Consider the following 13,340-nt stretch of genomic DNA (forward strand, 5'->3'; position numbering starts at 1 on the left):
CTCTTTGACCGCTTTAGAGAGGACACGGAAAAGTTCGGCATCCATCCCAGCTCTACCGTCAATGGGTTCCAAATAATGCAAGGGGGTGGGGTCGTTCGTCAAGCCTGTCCAATCCTCTGCGTCTGAGGCCGCCAATGACATGCTGTCATCTAGGGGATCGTCTTCAGAATCTCTGAATGAGACCAAATCACTTGCGATGGCAGAGGGACGTTGGTCTGGACGATGTGAGCTCACTCGTATCTGAGCGCTGAGTTCATCTGCCCCGGCTCCTGGAAGGAAGAAAACAGGAGGGCATGAGGGGTGGGGTCGCTCTCTGAAAAGAAAGCGATTTGCAAGCGCAGAGAGGTGAGACTCATGTTCTTGCAATGAGAGCAATCCATCTCCGTGAGCATGGCTTCCGTGTGGGATTTCCCCAAGCAGGAAATTTGCTCTAGCGACGCGGTGCGAGTGAAGTATCGAAAGGGAACAATACTGTTATCATCTCCATGTTAACTGCAAAAACACGTATCTGTGAAAACGGTGATGGAATGCACATGTGTATTACGTGTTTAGTCTATCCACCTTATTTGTCAATGCCGAATTAAGGTGTTTCTGTGAAAGTGCGAGACTTCGGATTTATTAGCCGCTATCAGGAAATAATGAGAAGAATATCAAAGTGCAGTAAACTATAAAAAAAAAAGGTGGTTAGGCATGCGTGTTTGGCGTGAGTGCTCTGTATAAGAATGCATATGCGCAGGCACGTAATCTTTCTTTACAAAGTGACATTGCCAACTACTTGTCTGGCATGCGTAATACAACGTTTTTAGTCATTTTCGCTGATCCGTGTGAATGGGGATAGTTTTGATAAAGTTGTTATCTGTACATAGAAAAAAACTTTTCAGTTTTTAGTACATCGTTGTCATGTAAAAGTAGTAGCCTTAATGGTAAAACAGGTTTATGCACATTTGTGCACTACAGATCAATATTTATTTTGCCAAGCTTAATTTCTGTCCATGCTAATTGCATTTTGGGCTGTTTGGAAAGGAATTAGTTCAACATACAATAGCATTTGTTCACAGAAACCTTAAAAATGTTTTGTCTAACTCATTATATAGGCACATACATGTGACAACCCTACTGATTGCTGAATAATTGTCTCCAGACTGTTGAAAATTAAAAAATGAACTCACAACCAAGGTATAGCGCAGGGTGTGCATTCATTTTCAATAATTCAGTGACTCAGAGTAAATCATTTCTTAGTATTCTTAAGAACAGTCTTTTGTTTTGTTTTTTTCCATAGGCTGTTTTTCATTTCTGCCTCTGCTGCAGTCCTCCCCAAGACCAAAGTTCAGAGTTTGTTATAGCTCACAGAGCCTATAATGGAAGATGGGATTTGTGCCACCCAGGAAGTTGAACAGGAGGAAACCTGCTGTGGAAATCAATGAGTCAGAAGATTAAACAGTTGAATCAGGTTTACCTGCCTTAAGGGGTGAATGAAACATATGACTGGAGGGAAATTAAACTTGTGGTGCACCAGAGTTTGGGCATTTTTTTTTTTTTTTTTTTTTTAAAGGAGCACCATATTAGTTCAAAATTCAAAGTCTGAGGGTCCATTTACACAACAACAGTGTACTACAAACTGAAAAGTTTATCTTTTGCGTTTTTTGCGGACAGACAACATTATCAAAATGATTCCCTTTTATACAGATCCACGGAAACAACAGAAAACGCTGTATTTTTCATGCCAGGCCATTAGTTGGCGATGTCACTTTTTTAAAGAAACACTACTGAACACATAATACGCATGTGCATGATGTCACTGTTTTCATGAATTCTTTTTTTTTTTTTTTTTACACGGAGACAATAACAATATCGTTTTGCAAAAACTTGAAAACCTGTTTTCAAAAGTTTGCATTTTCAGGACCCCAAAACGCAGTTGTCGTGAAAATTAATTGCAAAAATGCATAAAAAGATTTCAGTTTTTTTTGTTTTGTTTTTTTAAACAGTGTTGTTTAAACGGTCCCTGATTCTAAAGGTAAATCGAGCGGTATAGTCTAAATTTTCTGAAGAGACTCAATCACTTTATATGATGAACATTTAATTTAGGCTTTTACTCACATGTAGACATTTATCGTCGATTCATATGGATTAGTTTTACAATCTTTTGAAGCGTCAAAGTTTCATTTGCAAAGGCAGTCAAAGGAAGGAAATCTGACAGCATTCTGTCATCAACAAGATCTTAATTTGTGTTCTGAACAAAAGTCTTACGGGTTTGGAATGGCATGAGGGTGAGTAATTAATGATAGAATTTTCATTTTGGGGTGAACTAACCCTTAAGTTACTTAGGGGAGGCCGAGGATAACACCTTTTGTTTGAGAATTGGTAACTCAGTGGCTGTTTATGCTATATCTCTCAAAATTTGATACATGGTAGCCACATTTGTCAGCTGCAAATATAACTAACTTGGACATGTACAACACAATCACAGATTATGTGAGTTAATGTTAAACACAAAGAGTTCCGTTGTTACAACCAACCCCACTATGGGGTGAGTTGAAGCACTAGCTGGGGATAGATGTAACAATGAGGTAATTTGCTGAAATAAGATCCACACAATCTAAATTTATGCAAGAATGTTATTGAAGGACAAATAATAATCAGTTTTGAATAAAGTGAACAATTTAAAGTAACAAGTAACAAAAAACTTTGTATTAGCCTATATTTGTTTAAGGACATTAAATTTAGCACAAAAACAATTGCCGTGTGTGTCTGTGTGAGTGTACTGTATTCCTGTAACATAACAGTTCAGTCACTAGCTATGTTGCCATCCACCTATTTTTGTGAATTTTGGGATATCGCATAAAAAAAAAAAATAAAAAAAAACATTGGATGGAAACGCTGAGATGCGCATAAATTCTAAAAATGTGCACAAAAAAAATGTCTCAATTGAGGTGGATGATGCTTTTATCCGATAAGAAGATGTGCGCATAAACTATTATGGAAACATATTTACCACATAAAACCCTCAATGCAACAAAACACTTGATTTTGTCTTAACAGCAGATGTGATTTATAACTTGAATCATCATAAAAGTTTGGTTGTAACATTTTTAACGAACTGTTACAACTATCCCCATCCCTAACATCCATGACTTAGCTAACTGTTTTAGCATGTGCATTTGAAGTTAGCATGAATGCAAAGCATCAAATTAATCTAGAGAAACAGGCTACTTTAGATTATGCAAGTCAAATAACTTGATCTACAATACAGTGATTGCCAGGCAAATAATAATCTTGATAAAAATACATAAATAAATAAATAAATAAAAATAAAAAAAATCTTTCCTTCCTGAAAATCTGTTATTTTGGTCATAAAATCTACAGTGTTGCTTACTGTCACATGCCACTTCTCATTTGAGCTCATAATGTGATGTGAGTGTATGATATTGATGACATCACCACAGCTCTTTTCTGACTTTTCTGACTCAAACTGACAGTGTTACAACTAACTCTGTGTTACAACACTCCCCAGTGTCCCCCTAACTGTTTACCGAAGAATCATGAAGTTTGTGCACAGACATCATAAATAGACATACATAGTTAGGCTCTGTACTGTGTATTTGTATTAGTTTATAAACTCTATCCAGTAGGGGGCAGTATATGAATGGTTTATAATTGGAGTGCATGTCTGTAGTAAAAGGCACATAAACCATGTGAGCCTGTGGCCCGATCATTTCCCCAATGCTAATGTAACATTGTGATTTTACTATTTTAGCTTACTGTCATGTTGTATATATTCAACTCAGCTACTCTTAGTTTTAATGATCCTGCAAGAGGTGGTATGATATTTTATAAAAAATGTTCCTTATAAAAATTTTAAGTGCCTCTTTCTATTTTATGTTTGTGTGGCACTTTTGTCATTATACTCAATTCTTTGCAGAACCATAGAAGCAAATTCTCATTTTATCTCTGTGGATGTCTATTAGATGTTTTGGAAATTAGAAAAAATAAATAAATAAATAAATAAAGGAAAATTCATGTACGCTTGACTCTTTCTGGCTGTAGTTACTCTTGTCACATCAAAGATGCACTTTTGTTTTATTATTTTATTTTAAAAATTGTATGATAATTACAATGATTAGAATTTCTTTCACCCTGATGATGTCATTTTTAAACCCATATTTTTCTTTAGATTTTTTTTTCTTTCTTTCTTTTATCATACTCTTGGCCCATGCAACTTATGTGAAATACTTCGATTTTTTTTATTAAATTATTTATTTTTTTATTAAATTATTTTATTTTATTTTGTTTTGGTTTTGTTTTCTTTTGTTGATACATCACCCAAAAATGAAAAAATGTCTTCTTTTTTTTGGAAAATATCAGTCATTGTCTTCTGAAAAAATGCGATAGTTTGTAAAAAAAAAAAAAAAAAAAAAAAAAAAATCACAATTAAAAAAAATAAAATAAAAATTAAATTCCTACTTTGTGTCATCGGAACTGTCACGTTGTCAGTTTTTTTTTTTTTTTTTTTTTTGCTTGTGTTTAATATGTCCCTTTGTTCAGTTTCCCGCCACTTCTTTGTTTTCATGTTAACGTCATCATTAGTTCATTTGTTTCAGCTGTGTGTCATTATCTCGTTTCAGTTTGTTAGTTATGCTGCCTTCACGTGCTCTCGAAATTATCGTAAATATGAGTTTCCTAGGTAAAAATTGCACGTGAATGTCCTCCCATTTTGAAAGTTGAATGTGTTAAACTCCTAATCACGACTTCAGAAGTGGGAATTATCAAATTTCCGATAGCACGTGAAGGCAGCATTAAGCATCACCCTTGCATTCACTCTTTGTCCGGTCACTGTTGTGTTTAGATGCATTTGCACTACCTCTTTGCCTGTTTTTTTGAAGTGGAATTATACCTTTTGAGTTTTTTTGGAACCTGGTTCTTCTGTCTTCTTCAGCTTCTCTGCATACATCGTTACAGATGCCTGGACCTACCAAAACAAACAAAATGGCTGAAGATCATCTCCTCTTTCTCTACCAAGATGGTCGTCCTTAGTGATGGTGAAATGAAGCTTTGCGAAGCACAGAGGCTCTCCCCTCAACTGTATCGTAAAAAGGTTCGTTACCCTGAGCTTTTCAAAACGGTGCACACTAACGATATCTTGTGGTCAAAAGGTGGAAAAAGCTGTCTTTGCGTCTCAGACGACCCAGCCATGTTTAGACTGTTTCATGTAATAAATCAGATAAAACGCATAAAATAATTTAATAATTAGTCTATATAAAAATTAGTATTTCACATGTCATTTGAATTTGAATAAATGATTCTGTGAGTAAATTTCTGGGGGAAAAAATAGGCAAGCTTAGGCATATATTATCAAAATAAACAAAGATTATCATAGAATGGTCAGTTGTTGTACTTATGAACTGGGTATAAATACAAACGGAACATGCACAAAACTACACGTAAATGTTTATTTATATTTTATTCTTATCAAAAAAGTGAATGACACTAAACCTGTGCAAGGGTTCATGATATTTGAATCAGAATATGAAGCAGTCACATGGTTGTGTGCGAAAACGAAGCTTCGGATGTCACAGATCACGTGGTTATGGCAAAACGAATTAAGCTCTGGTACAGTGCTTCACTGTGGGATGTTTCATTTTTTGATACAAGCTTCGGTGTCAAATGTCACATCACTAGTCGTCCCCTGGAGCAGTATGTGGAGGAGTTTTTAGAGTCTTCCCATCTGGTGAGTTGGAGCAACACCACTCTCAATGCCTGCATTTAGATGGGATTGGATGATGAGTTGATCCAGTTCCTATCTCCTGGTCCTTGTGATTCACCATTAGCCGATTCCATCAATCTCATCCTTTGTTTAAATGGTTCTGATTTATTGGTGGAAGAAGATAAAAAAGAATAATTACAACCCTCATCCAAGTCCCATCCCGGAAGCATTTGGGCACTTCAGCTGACCCCAAGCCTGCAACCAAACCCTCCACATCCCTTAACATCAGCCACTCCAGAGTCCATTCCAGCGCCAGAATCCTCCACATTCTCCCAGGAGAGGACAATACTGAGCCCAGCCCAAAAAAGGAGGTGAAGAAGGAAAAAATCCTACCTTCAACACTCTGGTGAAATCTCAGAGCCCGTTCCAGTGTGTGAAATCTCAGAGTCCATTCCAGCCCCAGAGTTGAGTCCTGAGAATGCAGCACCGACCATTATGGCCATGGACATTTTGTGTGTGTGGGCTGCACACACTTGGGCTCCAGCCCCTGACCAGAGTCCCGTGAGGGCTTCAGCCCCTGACCAGAGTCCAGTGATGGCTCCAGCCCATGACCAGAGTCCAGTGAAGGCTCCAGCCCATGACCAGAGTCCAGCAAAGCCCCCCGGTCAGAGTCCGATCCTTCCTGGGCCGCCTGCACCGCCGTGGCCTCTTGAGTTGCTGGTGGCTCCCTGGTCTCCTGAGTTGCCAGCACCACCCTGGCTCACTGTGGCACAGGTACCGCCCTGGAGGCTTCCTCCTCGGACTGAGCTGTCCCTCGTCAGCCTCCAGGGTGCCCACCCCATGAAGTCATTACGGCCTAACGCCTTCCGGGAGGGGGGTGTACTGTCACGTTGTCAACTTTGTTTTTGCTTGTTTCATATGTTCCTTTGTTCAGTTTCCCGCCACTCATTTGTTTCCACGATTACCGCCATCATTAGTTCGTTTGTTTCAGCTATGTGTCATTAATTATCTTGTTTCAGTTTGTTATTTAAGCATCACCCTTGCATTCACTCTTTGTCCAGTCACTGTTGTGTTTAGATGTGTTTGCACTACCTGTTTGCCAGTTTTTGAAGTGGAATTAAACCTTTTAAGTTTTTTGGAACCTGGTTCTTCTGTCTTCTTCAGCTTCCCTGAATACATCGTTACAAGAACAGATGCAGAAAAATAATTAATTTATTGATATGAAACCCAGCACACTCCCATGCCTTTCTCTGACCATCTGCTTGTAAAGATCGAAATTACCAAGTGCCTCCAAACCCTGTAGCTTCTGAAAGGCTTGCATACTAGTTCTGTAGAGCGAAAGGTTACCTGGGGTAAACGCACTGGTAGAATGACATGTTCAGACAGTTTGGCCACGTTCATCATTTTCCATCTGAGAAAAGGAATTTTTAATGAGTTTTACTGAATGAATAAATATATTCTCCATATCTTAAAAGGTTTAGGATGTTTCCAATGTTTCCATGTTTTCAAGAAAAAAAGCTTCCTGTGACAGGCTGCATGTTGACTCAAGTAAAATTTAAATTAATGACCTTTGGAATTGGAGTTGAACATGCTAGCCAGCGACCTAAAGGCCAAGCCTAAAGCTGTGTAGTTGGACTGCGTTTTGATCCTCAAAGGACTCAAATTTGCCATGACAGCCCAGACAGCATAACTGATGAACCAGCCTCACTCCATTACTACTGCCAGAGAAAAAAGTCCTACACTATAGACTGAGAGGCCTTTTGTAGCATATAATCCACCTCTAATGTAACCTGATTCGGTGGTTATTTCACTCAGCTCGTGCAGATTTTGAGAGTGATTGTGCTATTTAGGTGGTGGAGTTTCTGCAAACTACTGGCTGGCTTGAACACAATGGCGGATAAGATACGGATGAAAAGGGACATCATTTGTACTTTGAGAGGTAAAGTCATCCACCATTATAGCCTAGACGATCTCCTCACATACTATAAATGTACAAAAACATAAACATAAAATCAAAATGGACCATTCATTTTCTTAATACCTATTTCTGGTCTAATTTTCTCATTGAATATCCTAATTTACCTGGAAATACATCACATTACGGAAGTATAAAACAGGTTACATTCATTTCATGTTGTCTTGAAGTAAAATTTAAGAGTATTGCATCTGAGAGTAATACTTACATTAATAATAAAAAAAAAAGCAATACGCCCATATGTTACATGGATTTTACCACTGTAAACAAGTGTTGTTAGGCGCAACATATGTTTTAGAAACCAATCTGATCCTTGAAGTTAAATATTGATATTAAAAATACATTTTTAATGGATTTTAGTTCCTGTCAGTTAGCATTAACATATGCTAGCATACTTCTAAAAGTGGACAAAATTATTCTTCTATCAGATATACACAATTTTGAATTTTTCTTCTGAGAAAAAAAGACAAACTTACTCATGATCCATCTTGTTTGTAGGAGCTTATACATTTTATGTCTAATAAATTGCTTTCTAGTGTCACGGAGTCACAACCAGCACCAACCAACAACAGCCCATCGTCACCAGATCAGCACGCTCCAACCACTCGTTCACAATCCCCGGAGTTCTAATCACCTGCACCTGCACCTCATCATCAGCACTCCCTATAAAGACTCACTTCTCCTGCACTCCCTTGTCTGGTCTCGTCCATATGAACCTCAAGACTACTTACCTGATTCTTCTGTCTTCTGTCTTCTGTCTTCTGCCATCCGCCATCTGCCATCCGTCTGTCTTCAGTCCTCCTGCCGATCCTGCAAAGAGACATTATATTACTTTCAGCTGTCTTACTTCAACGTGAACTCTACTATATACTTACCATTCATCTCCTCTGTCCAGATCTGTGCCTCTGATTTAAATAAAGACTGTGTTTGTGTTACTCACCTGTCTGTTTCCTTCTGTGACGTGACAGAAGATCAGACCAAATGCAGAGCTCCACGGATTCTGGAGAGGGTCGATCGACTGATCCATTCGCCGATCTTGTAACTGCTGTTCGTCTGTCTCTCCAGCCCTCCGTATCTCCCGCTTTACCTGCCATTTCCGCTGACCTCGTCCAAGCAGTTCGCCAATCCCTCCTGCACCCAGCACACGCTGCTTCACATGCTGCCTCTGCCAGTCCCATGGCATGACCAGCAACGTTCACTCCAACTCCAACTTTATTTATAGAGCATATAATAAAACAACATAGTTGACCATAGTGCAGTACAATAAAATAAAATTACAAAAATCAAAAACCATGACAAAAACTTCACACCCAACATTCAAGACTAACTTGGTAGCTACAGCGACAATACCTCAATACTCATACCTGATCAAAAGCCAATTTAAAAAAATATGTTTTTAACTGTTTCTTAAAATCATTTAGAGATGATAATTGTCTCAAATACGCTGGTAAACTGTTCCATAACCTTGGAGCAGCTACCGCAAATGCGTGGTCACCTCTGGACATTAGTTTAGATTGCGGGACATGTAGAAGATTTTGTGCATTAGAATGTAATGTTCTCTTTGACTCCTGAATTATTCTATAAGGTACAGGTAACCAATGCAATGATCTCAAGACAGGGGTAATATGGTCATATTTCCGAGTACCTGACAATAGGCCTTGTGGCAGCATTTTGGACCATCTGTAATCGGTCCAAAAGTTCTGTTTGGGAACCATAATAAAGCGAGTTGCAATAATCTAGTCAGGAAAAAAATAAAAACATGAATGATCTTCTCCAAGTCTGTACGTGCTAAGAAAGGCTTAATCTTAGCAATCATTCTAAGTTGATAAAAACTAGCTTTGACAACTTCACTTATTTGAGAACTTCACTCATTTCGGAGGGACCAAACATAATCACCTCTCTTTTCAATTCATTGAGACACAAAAAGTTTGCAGCCATCCATGACTTCACCTCATCTACACAAGCCAACAAGTGCCCCAGGGCACTGGAAGAATTTGGGTTAAAAGACAAATACAATTGAGTATTATCAGCATATAAGAATGAAATGACACACCATATTTAACCAAAATCACTCCTAATGGCAGCATATAAAGAGAAAAGAAAAAGGGTGCCAGGATCGAACCTTGCGGGATACCACATATTAGAGGTCCCGAGGCTGATGAAAACTCTCCCATGCATACTGAGAAACTCCTATTTTGAAAGTAAGACTTTATCCATCTTAGGGCATTTCCACAAATACCCACACATTTCAAGACAAGATATAAGAATCTGATGGTCAATCGTATCAAACGCTGCTGTCAAATCTGAGTAAAAGTACAGTAAAATTACCATGGTCGGTCGCAAGAAAAATATCGTTAAAAACTCTCAGCAAAGCTGATTCCGTACTATGATGTTTTTTAAGCCTGATTGAAACACTTCACCAATCTCGTTTGCATCAATAAATGACTGAAGTTAAATGAGGATGCTCTTCTCCATAATTTAATTCGAAATAGGCCTAAAATTAGATAACACACTCTTATTCAAGTTTGATTTCTTCAAAAGGGGCTGAATTACTGCATGTTTACAGTAATCAGGCACAACTCCTGAAAGCAAACTCTTGTTAATTATAGACACTAAAAATAGGCCAACTGATTTGAAAACTTCCTTTAACAAATGGGTCGGAACAATATCCTGAGGAGAACTTGTGGACTTTATTTTATGCACAATGTCCTCAAGGATAGAAAGAGAGATCGGCTCAAAATTGGAAAAAGTAACACCAGATATAGATTGCTGTACAACCGTATATGAACAATGACTAATGTTACTAGGTATATCTGATATTCGATTCACGAAAAAGTTTAAAAAGCTCTCACATAAATCAACGGACATTTGTCCTACCACCTCTAATTTAGGATTAATAATCGAATCTATCATTGAGAATAGAACATTAGGCTTATGACGATTTTTCTCAATGAGATCTGCAAAGTGCCTTGATCTCGCCGTTCTTACAGCCCTCTGGAATTTAGACAGAGTATCTCTTAACATTTCAAATGAAATTTGTAACTTGTCTTTTTTTCCATTTTCGTTCCCATCTTCTACAAACCTGTCTTAGGGAACGAATATTCTCATTAAACCATGGAAACAAATTTATGCTTCATGTTTACCTGCTTTAGGGGGGCAACAGAGTATACTTTTTTTAAAACAAATTGAGTTAAATACATGCACAGATTCCTCCACACCAGAGTGATCTGTAAAAAAGTCTAATTCTAAACCCTGCAACATTTCCAGAAAGGTCTCACTGAAATCAACTTTAGTGTTAGAATTAATTGATCTCACCCAATGCTGACAAGGAAAGGAGACCGTAAAAATAATAGGATTATGATCTGCTAATACAAAGTCATCTATAATGATGTCGCTGACTGGTAAGCCAAGAGACAAAATCAGATCCAATGTGTGACCATGAGAATGAGTAGCGCCATTAACCATTTGCTGAAAACCTAGGGAATTTATATGGTTCAGAAAGTCTTTAGACAAACTTGATGGAAAACATACATGTATGTTAAAATCCCCCAGTAATAAAACTTTGTCATATTTCAATACCACATCCCCTAAAAAGGAAGACAACTCTGAAATAAAATCCTTATTTGACCTAGGTGGTCGATAAATAACAGCACAGAGCACAGGGCTCGTCATCTGTATTTCAAAGGCTTGAAGTTGAAAGCTCAAAAAACGTTACAAATTGAGACATATGCATGTAAACGAGTCCTTGAAAACAGAAACCAGGCTACCTCCCCTTCCAGTATCTCGCAGCGAATTAAAAACCATAAAACAAGTTCCCCAAGAGCATCCATATTGCCAGCGTTCAGCCAGGTCTCGGTGATAAATAGAAAGTCTAAGTTCCGAGCTCTGATAAACTCGTTCAGAATAAAGGTCTTATTTTTCAAAGAACAAACATTAATCAAGGCCAACCTGATTGTTGGATTGTACTCCTTTGACGATCCATCATGGCACCACTGAGAAACAGCTGGTACAGGGCGAAGATTATGCAGATTAACTCCATTGCAGTGGAAATGCAGAGAACTCCGAAGCCCCGACAACACAGGCCCTGCTGGCTCGACGGGTCAAATCCACTGAGGCTTCGCACTCTCACAACGCCCGCACCGCACTCGTCCACTTTCCCATCCCCATCGCACCACCTCCCGGGGTCGCGGCCAGCTCGGGAGCGAAATCAGGTAAGCCTTTAATTTCACTAGTTTTCCACCTCGCTTTCCCCGGCTACGCCGTTTCTTCAGTAAGGGGGGCCAAGACTCGTGTTGCAACCATATGGGGATATTAAGGGGTTAATCGGACTCAGAAAGCCGAAGATCTCCTTGTTCATTGTTAACATACTTCTCATAAGAGATTCGAATGTTTAAAAGTGTGTGGCGGTCTTAGATCAGTGCAGATGTAGAGTCGCGTATTAACCAAGTCACCAATAAGACAAACAACGTGATACTGAACACACTGTGTGACAGAAGCAGACGGCAAGCCATGTACATCGGTGCCATCTTTCAAATACATTGCATGTATTTTACATCTCACAATTCACCGGTGAGGCGGAGGATTGCAGTGGGTTCATATTACAGTGCTCGTTGTATTTTGAACCGCAGTCTCATCTATTCACCACGGAACGCGCCCGAGTGGCGTTTGTCATCTCGCTACTGTCTGGCCGTGCACTGCAGTAAGCTCAACCCCTGTGGCAGTCCAACGCTCCTGTAACTACCTCACTCACTACATTTCTCAATCATTTCAAGGAAGTGTTTTGGCAAAGCACAGTGGAGCATTCCATGCACAATCAGCTCTTCAACCTACGTTAAGCCTGCAATTCTGTGAGTGTGTCTGCCCTTCAATTTCGTACCTTGGTGGCCGCTAGTGGCTGGAATGAGACTGCTCTTCTCACCGCATTCCGACAAGGCCTTAATTCGGACATCAGACAATTAATGGTGATCAATGACGACGCTATGGGATTAGAGAACTTCATTCAAAAGACCATCAGCGTTGCTCAACGCCTATCAGCATGCTCTCTCTCCAAACCCGCTGCCAATCCTCCGTCCACCGTAACATCAGTCGCCCTTCCAGCACCTGAACCGATGCAGGTGGACTCATACCACCTAACTCATATGGAGCATCAGCGAAGAATTCTCAATCAACTTTGCTTGTATTGTGGGGGAGAGGGTCACGTCATCGCCGCCTGTCCATTTCGACCACCACGCCCAGCAGTGAGTACTATTCAACTTCCTCCTCAAATAGCCCCATTAACAAGAACTACTCTACACATTCTAACTACACAAATCTGTGTTTCAGCGCAAGCCCTCGTCGACTCGAGTTCCGCAGGGATCTTCATCTTCACTCAAATCCTCCAGAAACTGAATGTCAGAAGGAAATATTGCTCCCAAAATCTCAAGATTCACATCATCCAAGGAAAACCGCTGGGGCGTGGTCACATCCGGCACTTCTCCCCCACATTGACACTCCACATAGGATGTCTACACTCTGAGAAGATCACGTTCATGGTGCTGGAAGGATCCACCACGGATATCATCCTGTGACGCCCATAGATGTCACAACATCAACCCGATATCAACTGGAACACTGGTGAGATAATCAAATGGAGTGATTCATGTTTTGAAAACTGCCTGTCATCTG

At 39.4% G+C, this 13,340-nt stretch overlaps 1 long non-coding RNA gene across 1 annotated transcript in view; it reads left to right on the forward strand.

The window, feature by feature from the left end:
* The window catches only part of LOC127520507 (uncharacterized), a 32,860-nt gene extending 24,294 nt beyond the window's left edge, over positions 1-8,566 (forward strand). Inside the window, exons 2-5 of the long non-coding RNA XR_007932140.1 lie at positions 1,280-2,267; positions 4,957-5,092; positions 7,552-7,640; positions 8,213-8,566. This is a non-coding gene — a long non-coding RNA (uncharacterized LOC127520507). The remainder of the gene's footprint in view (positions 1-1,279; positions 2,268-4,956; positions 5,093-7,551; positions 7,641-8,212) is intronic.
* Positions 8,567-13,340: the final 4,774 nt, after the last annotated feature.

Source organism: Ctenopharyngodon idella, chromosome 10, assembly GCF_019924925.1.
Source record: "Ctenopharyngodon idella isolate HZGC_01 chromosome 10, HZGC01, whole genome shotgun sequence".
Taxonomy (NCBI): domain Eukaryota; kingdom Metazoa; phylum Chordata; class Actinopteri; order Cypriniformes; family Xenocyprididae; genus Ctenopharyngodon; species Ctenopharyngodon idella.